The sequence below is a fragment of the Panthera tigris genome, chromosome B2 (genome assembly GCF_018350195.1).
Source record: "Panthera tigris isolate Pti1 chromosome B2, P.tigris_Pti1_mat1.1, whole genome shotgun sequence".
In the NCBI taxonomy this organism is placed as follows: Eukaryota; Metazoa; Chordata; class Mammalia; order Carnivora; family Felidae; genus Panthera; species Panthera tigris.
This window is the reverse complement of record NC_056664.1, coordinates 86426028-86435505: the sequence shown is the minus strand read 5'-3', so window position 1 is coordinate 86435505 and position 9478 is coordinate 86426028. Positions and strand designations below refer to the sequence as shown.

At 42.5% G+C, this 9478-nt stretch overlaps 1 non-coding gene across 1 annotated transcript; it reads left to right on the top strand.

The window, feature by feature from the left end:
• Window positions 1–3407: 3407 nt before the first annotated feature.
• On the top strand, window positions 3408–9084 carry LOC102955242. The gene is made up of 3 exons (XR_006217332.1): window positions 3408–3565; window positions 4007–4088; window positions 9052–9084. It is a non-coding gene; the product is annotated as an uncharacterized LOC102955242 (transcript).
• Window positions 9085–9478: the final 394 nt, after the last annotated feature.

Sequence of the window (9478 nt, the reverse complement as noted above, 5' to 3'; positions counted from 1 at the left end):
TAGTGTTTTAATACTAATACTAAATCTTTAATACTAATACTAAATACTTAATCTTTATTAAGTATTTTCTTTCTGTTCCAAACACATGGCAAGATCTTTACTTCATCACTGACTTCTCATTTTGTTTTCTCACATGGGAAGCCCATTTTTTTTTTCTATGTATTTTTTAGAGGCTGTCAAGGTGGTTCCTGGCTAAAAAGCATTTCCCAGACTACTCCAGCTTATGTGTCTCTTATTTCAATGCTTATAGTTAACACACTGAGCTCATCACACATTTTTTTTAATCCTAAATTGTATGATATACTGTGATTCTCTGAATTTGTCTTCTATCTTAGATGGTTAATGTCTCCTTGACTGAATTTAACTCTCTAAGGACAGTGACTATGTTGTATACTTTTGTATCTATATTATTTGAAATGCGTAGCAGAGCTGGGCATGTCACAGATGCTAAAAACAGCTGCATGACCTTAGGTCAGTCTCTTAGCTTTTATTTCTTTATCCATGAAATAAACTGGGCTGTTTTAGGTTAATTCTAAAGCCTCTTCCAGGTTTTTAAGTCTATCTTTCTATGATACATACAAACTTCATAAAATAGATGAAGGAAGAAAATATAAAACTTTTTTATGAGCAACCACAAGAAAAGTTCTTGGTGGGAAGAAAAAAAGCTGAAACTGGCATTTTTTGGTAGGCAAAATATAAACTCCTCTGTGCTATCTCTGAGCAGATAAAGAACTTATTGGAGTTTGAAATGAAGTTGGGCCCTGTGTCACTTGGATACTGAAATGTGATTATTCACAGGCCACATTTCTTTTTCAAGTTGAATGAACATACTGTATAGGTAATAAGAAATTTCCATGGGCCCTTATCAAGTTGAATTGATTATATAATAACATAAAGTTTAACAAGGAATGGGGGGGTGGGGGCATGCGGATAGAAAAAAAATGATTGAATACAATTACGTCCTAGACACCATTTGTTTGCAAGTGGTTGTTAAACATCACTGAGCACTTTCCCAGGGCTTCTGAGGTCAAAGGATGTGGATAACTGATTCAATTACTTACAACCCATGATCATCAGCATTCTTCTGGTCCTGAGGCTATTGGCAGAAGACACAGAGAGCTAGTCAGTCCCTAAGGGGCTGTGAGTGTGTGCGAGGGTGAGGGTGTGTGTGTGTGTGTGTGTGAAATGGGGGGCTGTGGGGAGTGGGTCATCTATGGTCTTTATCTACTCAACATTCATTTTCTCTTTGTTAGCAAAACAAATTTTCCTTTGGGAAACCTCCTCTCTCCCACTCAGTTCATGTGATTTACGTGTGTGTGTGTGGGGGGGGGGTGTGGTGGACACTAAAGCTCCCTTGATCTTTTTCGGACAGTCAAGTGACCCCAATCTGCAGGGTATGTTCAAACCCACAGTTATAATGCTTAGTTCAGAGATGAGTGTAGGACCCAAGTTAGTCCAATAAGACTTATTCCTTGCTAGTGGGATCATTTGCTAAGGAGGTGGGAGGAGAAATTAATGCTGGGGCTGTCAGTCTAGGCCCTTATTAGAGAAAACAAAACTAGTCCAATGAAAGCACAGCCACAATATGGAGAGAAATGGAGTCCTAACATTCTTTGAGCATCTGGAGAAAAAAAAAAGATTTAAAAAACAATTTCTTCTCCTTCTTCCTCCTCCTCTTCTTCTTCTCCTTTTTTTTTAAAACACCCCCAGATCTACTCTTGGCTTTTTAAACATGTGAGCCAATACATTCTAACCTCTTCCACTGTAGGTTTTCTTAAGTCACTTTGAGTTGGGTGTTTATTACATCCAATTATCCTGACTATATTGGAGTTTATCATAATAGGAAGGTATCTCCTGGGGCACCTGGGTGGTTCAATCTGTTAAATCTCTGACTCTTGATTTTTGCTCAGGTCATGATCAAGGACCATGGCTCAACGACCACAGTCTCCTGCTTCTAGAGAGCCCAAGGCATATTTCTGCTCCGCATTGTAAAAGAAGTTGCTCCAATCATTTGCACATTGTCTCCTTGTCCTCTTCCTCCACAAGTCAGCATGTGCTTGTTATGCAGCTGCAGGTGGCAGGAGAGGAAGAACTGACGTCCAGTCTCAGGCTCCTTGATGCTGGTGCTTTTGTGTGCATGGAGAAACTACCACTCCCTCTGAGTCCATCCCCTGGCTGGGGTCGGGGGAGTTCTTTGTAGCCCAGGCTGGATCTTCACCTTGAATTGAGGGCCCATCTCCAGGTCAGCCAGAGGACACTGTGCAGGGTACCAGGATACAAATGACACCCTATCCTGAGGCCCCAAGGTACTAAGAAGCAAGAGCTGGAGGCATGAGGTAGAAAAAGAAGCTCTCTGCTGCCCACACCCACTGTTACCGTGGTCTGTTCCTAAGGCTGATGGCTGCTGATGCTGTGTGTCTCTGGGGCATCTCCACACTGCGCATACCCCACTGTGGTCTCGGCAGTGATCACAAATGTTGATGATAGTTGGAAAAATAGTATCACTTGTCACTTGAAAGCAATATTTCCCAGCGTCATTTAGGTCTTAAGGTGGTATCTTTTCAGGAGAGCCTTTCTGAGTTTGGGGATCTTTACAACTAATTTCTGTTGATGAAAGTCAACTGTTCTAGTAATCCAGTTGGAGGCCATCTGGCAATTGGCCATTGGAAGAGAACAAAGCATAGGGCAAAGCAGGACATTTGGTAAATTTCCCATGCCATTTGCCAGTGACACTTTCAGAGGTCAGTCTGGGGACCCTACTGGCCTGGCCTTTGGTTATTTCAGTGTTCAGCGCTCCCGGGGAGACCCTCACCACTGTGTGGAAGATAGAGAGGACATGCCTGACACACGTGAGGGAACGCAATTCCACTGGGCAGTCGCCAGCGGCGCACAAGGGCTTTGGGGGCGCGGACGACAGCGGCGCTGCGGTGGGGGTCAGGAAGGCAGGACCCTAAAAGGATGGGGGCGGTTAGGAGACTGGGCTACGTTCCAGGGCAATGGTGGGGCACAAGCCAGCGGCGGGAGCGGCGCTCGGGTGCTGGGTGCCAGCACTTGTCCTACCTTTGCCCAGGCGAAGGGGCGACCAGACACGGCGAGGAGCAGGAGGAGCGGCCGGAAACCCGCGAGCGCAGCAACCCTGGGGCAGGCTGGACGGCGGCCTCCCTCCAGAATCGGAGAGTCTCCGCCTGCCCCCTCCCTCTTTACTTGCCTCCGCCCCCTCTCCCCTCCTCCCCCAGCCCTCACGTCCTGAAACGCGGCGGGCGCCTTTAAGAGGGAGCTTTGGTTACCCTGGGGGCGGGAACCCCTCGGCAGATTGGGAGGCGGCGGCGCTCGCCCGCGATGCTCCTCACTTTCTGCTCCAGCTCCCGCCGCCGCCGCCGCCGCCGCCGCCGCCGCCGCCTGGGTCGCCACACCGCCTCCTCCTCTTCCTCCTCCTCCTCTGCCTCGAAGCGTCGTTTTCTGCAGCGGAGAGAAGTGCTATGTCAGGAAAGTTCCGGGAGGGACTGGAGGGGGCCATGCTCCCTGGGCTCTGCTGCAGGCGCCCGCGCGCAGCCCTTTGTATGAGGTGAGACTTGGGGTCCGCGGCCCCCCGGACAGGTAGCCACCCGCCGGGAGCGCGTCGCTCCGCGGCGCTGGGGAGGCGGTGCTGGGGAGGCGGTGCTGTCGGGCGGAGTGGCGGCGGAGAAGCAGCTTGCTTAGACCGAAGTTGTGCAGGAGAGGCTCGGGTTTTCGGGAAGGTTTTGCGGCAGCCCGCGCCGCACGGTGGGGGCCCGACCGGGACTCGGTTTCCCTGGGTGCCGCCTGCCTCGCCTCCCGGCGCCCCCTGGCGCCATCCCCTGCCCGCTGGAGCAGTTGGGCCTTCTAGGAAACTGGGCGGTTGCAGGTTGGCCCCCAGCGCCAGCTTTTGCTCGGCGGGGCTTTCTCCTCCAGAAGCTAAGTGCCAGGAGTGAGAGGAAGGGGATGGAATCCTCTTGAACTTTTACACTGTGCTCTCGTCCCTGTTTAGGCGTGAAATGGACCGCGTTTGCCCAAGTCCGGAAGCTCCCCGGGAGCTCTAACAGTTCTAAGAGCTTGCCTCTTACATGTGGGTAAGCTTGCGGCGCTGTCTGTCTTTCAGCCCTGGTCGGTTTTCAGCGTCGCCCTGATTTTAGTCCTCTCTTCCCCGCCCCTTTTGAAACATTCTTTCTTTCCTTCTCCTTCTCCTTCTCCTTCTCCTTCTCCTTCTCCTTCTCCTAATATCCTTGACGTACTAAACATACACAGACAAGTACAAACCCCCCCAGAGATATATCTTTATGATATGCCCTCTAGGTCTGACCCAAAATTTCAAACTGATCCTTTCGTCTCTGGTAAGATATTTAGATTTTGTCTGGACACTTATGGAATACAGGTATCCCCCGTAGTAGGTATGCAGTTGTTTTTTTTTTTTTTTTTTTTTTTCCGGCAAGGTTTTAACTGTACCTTTTTAAAATAGGATTTTCGCTTTATTTATTTGCTTATTGAATGTGGTTTTCATTATGTGTTAGATTAAAAGGCTCCAACTAATTTTAAGGGTAGTATTTTTAAGAGTCATAAAAAAAAACCCCAAAACCAAAAACAAACCCTGATGTTTCTTGCATAATCCAACATTACTTCAGACAATTTTACCCCTGGATAAGGTATGTAATTCGTGTAATTATTTGATGAAACCTAATATATGAGTACATTTATTACACAAATGGGTAAGTTTTCTTTTTTCATGTGTCCTGTGGGTGAAGGAAGCCCATTTTCTCACACTTCCAAGTCTCTACTACACCTGTCTACTCCTCTTTCTGTCGTCTCCACTCACACTGTGTACATCTGATGTCAGTTGCAAATCAAAGATGCTGATGAAAAGTACCTACATTTTGTGAAGTGTTGCATAGCCAAAGTTTTAGTGATATAATTGATTGCATCATCCAGATTATTTTAAACAATTAAAATAGAATGTGGGAGCTTGTTTAAAGAAAAGAATGTCATAAGTATTTAAATTCTCAGTTATATGCGTTACAGATAATCTCTTTGTGAAAAAATACTACCAAAATAGAGAGGGAGTATTATAGGAAACATTTGCGGTGGTGAAGTTTTGAAAGGAAATCGTTACAGGATAATCATTAATATTATAACATCTTGTTAGGTATGTAAATTTTTATCTCTGAGCAAAATTTTGTTACTTTGCTCTCAAGTATACCAGAACTGAAACTTAGAACTCACCATCCCAGCATTTTCTGAAAATTGACAGCAAACTGAATGTTCTTGGGAAAAAATTTGTTTAGAAAAAGTCACATACTTAAGATCCTAACTGAAGTTACCACTTTACCTTAAGTTTGCTTGAGTCCAGACAAGAGAGAACTGCGTTCAGTAAGAATTTGGGGTTCCAAGGTGAATGGGACTTAGTTCCTAGAATTTACAATTTTCTAGGAAATTTAACAATTTTGAGATTTTATATATGGTTTATTTGATGTGAGAGATTGTTTTATGAATGATGCTTTTTTTAAAAAAAATTAATCTCTACACCCAACGTGGGGCTTGAACTCACCACCCTGAGATCAAGAATTGTATGCTGTACCTACTGAGTGATCCAGGTGTCCCTCAATGCTTCTTTTTGAAACTATATATATATATCACAAATTTATATATATAATTAAATAGTCCACATCTATCTATACTTACATATTTATATATCTGTATATCTAAAACAGGGAAAACTGTTCAGGTACTTGATAATATACATGCACCAGGAACACAGATATGAAAGATCAGAAGCTAAAAATACTTCCTGTTAAGGCTTGTCATCTCTTCAGCATTTTCATCAATTTCATCAGTATCAGTTAAGTTAAAAAATACTATCTTCCCTCATGTTCTTGTTCTTGCACAAGGCTTGGACCAGGAAGCCATATGCCAATGATCTTAACCACATGTTTATTAAAATGGACTGAATTATCCCATCAGTGGATGATTGAACCAGGCATTTCTTATGCTTCAGTAATTTATCTTCAGTGGAAGAATCCCTAGGAAAAAATTGGCTTGTCAATATGATGTTTTCTTTTTTAACACTTCAAAAATGACCTTTAGGGCATTCTCCATAGGCCTGAGACTTAGAGAGTAGATCTCAAAGGCATGCCAGGCAAAGCTTGGGAAGTTTTGGCACTCCCAAGTTGTGAAACAATGTCCTAAGTATTTGATTTGAGACAGGTACCCATTAATGCTTGGGAAAATAATAGCTATGATCCAGTGCTCTAATCACTACAAGCTTTGGAGTATTTCTTCCTCACATTCCACACCTGAAGCTGCTACATTGCAGCATATGTGTATGAAAATTAGAAATGAAATAATCTTTTAGACAGGTTTTTGCTTTATTTTCTAGGCATTTTTAAAAAATATATGTTTATATTTGTGTTTATATTTGCCACACATGCCCTTTGTTACGGGGGGCAATTTTATTTTATTTTTTTGGCAAGTATGAGGTGTATTTTAGGGTGAGTTCTTAGTGTTTACTTGAAACAGACAGTAAAGTGTTTCACAGAGTTTATGTTGTGTCTCTTTGGCTTTTAAAAAATAAGATTTGAGATGTTTGATTATGAGCCGGAGATCATGGTCTTTCAGAAATGTTGGGATCTTGGTCAATTATAGTTTCGGTTTCCTGGGAATTTTTTGTTTAAGGTCAAATGTGGCCGTAATTTTAAATGGATGATCCACAAAATAGGTACTTTCACAACCACAAAACATGGAGAACATTCCAAATAATTTGCAGTTTAGGCAGCCCAACATGCTTTAGTGTTTAGTTGGCTTGAGGCAGTGTGCCACGCTCGTAAAAAATGGTTTCTGAAGCTGACAGTGAGCTGTTCCAGTCTTTGACTTCGACACATAGGATAAAGTGCCTTTTAGCCTCTATGCTGGCAAATACGGACAGAATTGGTAAAAGTAATTTGTTCCCATTTCTGTGTCTGTGACAGAAGATTCAGAAAATTCAAGCATGAAACTGTAGCTTCATATACTGGAAAGCTCATTCATGTTTAATAAAAATGTAAGGAAAAGTTGGGAAGGTTGGATTTTAAAATAGCTCTCAGATCTTAGGCAGAAGAGGTGTATTTGCAGTTAAGAGGGTAATCTAGTGGTCCCATGTTGAAATTAATAATAACACTATTATTATCAGTATTTCCTTTGAGTGCTAGTTCTAAAGAAATTATATTCTCCCAGGCCCAATTTAGATTGAAAAACATCCCCAGCTGGATAGTGTACAAATAACCAATCACTTGGCATGTATGTTAATCAATTCTTAGGTAATTTTCAGTTGAAACCCTTATGTGTCATTTTAACCGTAAGTTTTTACATACCATTTGGGGCTTTTGACCCAAGCTTTTCTCCGAATTGACTAAGTCTTGTCTATATCATTAAAGCCTTGAAAAAATATTTTAGGCAAAAATTTTTTATGTAGAAATTCTAAAGTTCTGCCTTGAGGACGTGGTACCGAAGAAGGGACATGATACCTTATTCTAGCTGCTGCCTTTCGAAAGCAGATGCCTTCCCCTCTTCCTATTTTTTTTTTTAAATAAATTTTAGAGAAAGAACATTTGCAGGCGTTTAAAGATGCTTGAAGTTGGATCAGAATAGGAGTTTCAACTGAAAGTTACTTAAGAATCAGTTAACTAACATTCATGTCAGGTGTTCAGTACAGTGGCTGAGGGTGTCAGCTGCAGGGTTTTTGATCGAAGATCGTCTCCGGAGGATACAGATTCACAGGCAGGTGGAGTGGAAAGGGGCGACTCCAGCCAGATCATCCATTGTCTTCCAGAGGGAAAAATGTTGCATTTTGTACACAACCACAAGTGTTTACTTGTAATAAAAATCTGTTCTTTTCATCATTTTAGCTTATTTTTGCCATTACTTCTAGGCTGTATGTGAAGCAGGCCACCTTCTGCTCCATTTTGATTAAGTTTGCACAAATAGTAGTGCCTTCTGAAGTTTTACTGTCTAACAGTAGCAGAAAGTCTGTTCTTTAATTCTTTCAGCTAGTTCCCACTCAGTATTTCTTCAAACATGTTTCCTTTTTTTGAATTATTGAGCTCTTTAATAAAAGGAGTTTGGGTTGAAAGTTTCCCCCATTTTCCATGATAGGCTTTGGGTACATTTGTTCCCACAGAGAGGTTTAATGATGTTGGGAACTTCTCATTTTTGTTTCCATATTTTGTAAATAGTTGCTATTGTAAAGTTTCAAATATTTATTCTTTTTTAAAAAAATGTTTATTTTGAGAGAGAGATCATGAGTGAGAGTGGGGGAGGGGCTGGGAGAGAGGGAGAAAGAATCCCAAGCAGGCTTTGTGCTGACAGTGAGGGGCTAGAACTCAGGAACAACGAGGTCATGACCTAAGCCAGAGGCTTAACTGACTGAGCCACCCAGGGGCCCCTCAAATATTTACTTTTTATCCTTATGCTATAATAGATATTTTTTCCTTATGAAAGTGACACTTGTTCATCATAGAACATGTAGAAAATCCAGACAAAATCAAAAAAATCCCAAATCAAAAGAAAAGAAAAAAAGGAAAATTACCCCAACAGATAACAATTATTAATATTTTGGGGCACATGGGTGGCTCAGTCAGTTAAATGTCCGGCTCTTGGTTTCAGCTCAGGTCATGATCTCACAGTCTGTGAGTTCCAGCCCCATGTCGGTCTCTCACTGGCACTGTGCAGCCTGCTTGGGATTCCCTTTCCCTCTCTCTCTGCCCCCCACCCCCGTTCGCTCCATTTTCATTTTCAGCCTCCTTACTGTATTACCGTCTGACCTCCTGCCTGCAAATCTGATGCATGGTAGAACAAGTAGATACTGTTTCCTGTGTAGTCATCTCTAAGATTTAAAAATATTCTGCTTTTTGTCCTTTGCTGCCAACTCTGGGACTCTTAGTGTCCTGAGTATATGTGTGTGTCTATATATCTATATTTTACCTATATGTTCATCTGTATTTTTCTCTCTTTCTGTCAATAATATGAAACCTCATCTTGAAATTTTTTAATGCTTTTGTTTTATTTTAGAGACAGACTGGGAGGAAGGCAGAGAGAGAGAGGGAGACACAGAATCCCAAGCAGGCTCCAGGCTCTGAGCTGTCAGCCCAGAGCCCGACGTGGGGCTCAAACTCGTGAATGGTGAGATCATGACCTGAGCCAAAATCAGATGCTTAACTGACTGAGCCACCCAGGTGCCCCTGAAACCTCATCTTAACCAGAAATTACATTTTGAAACCAGATAAATATCACTCTGGCCATCACAGAAACATAGTCACTTCTAGGGAAAAAATGAGATACTAAAATGGGTAAAACCCAGGAAAAGGTCATGTGTAGACTGATGGTTAAATGTAGAGAGAAATTCTCAACGTTGTTTTTATGACCATAGTGACAGTTAGCCATCAGACATGACCCTAACGAAGGCAGAGTCACGTTTGCATTTTCATGTATATTTTTC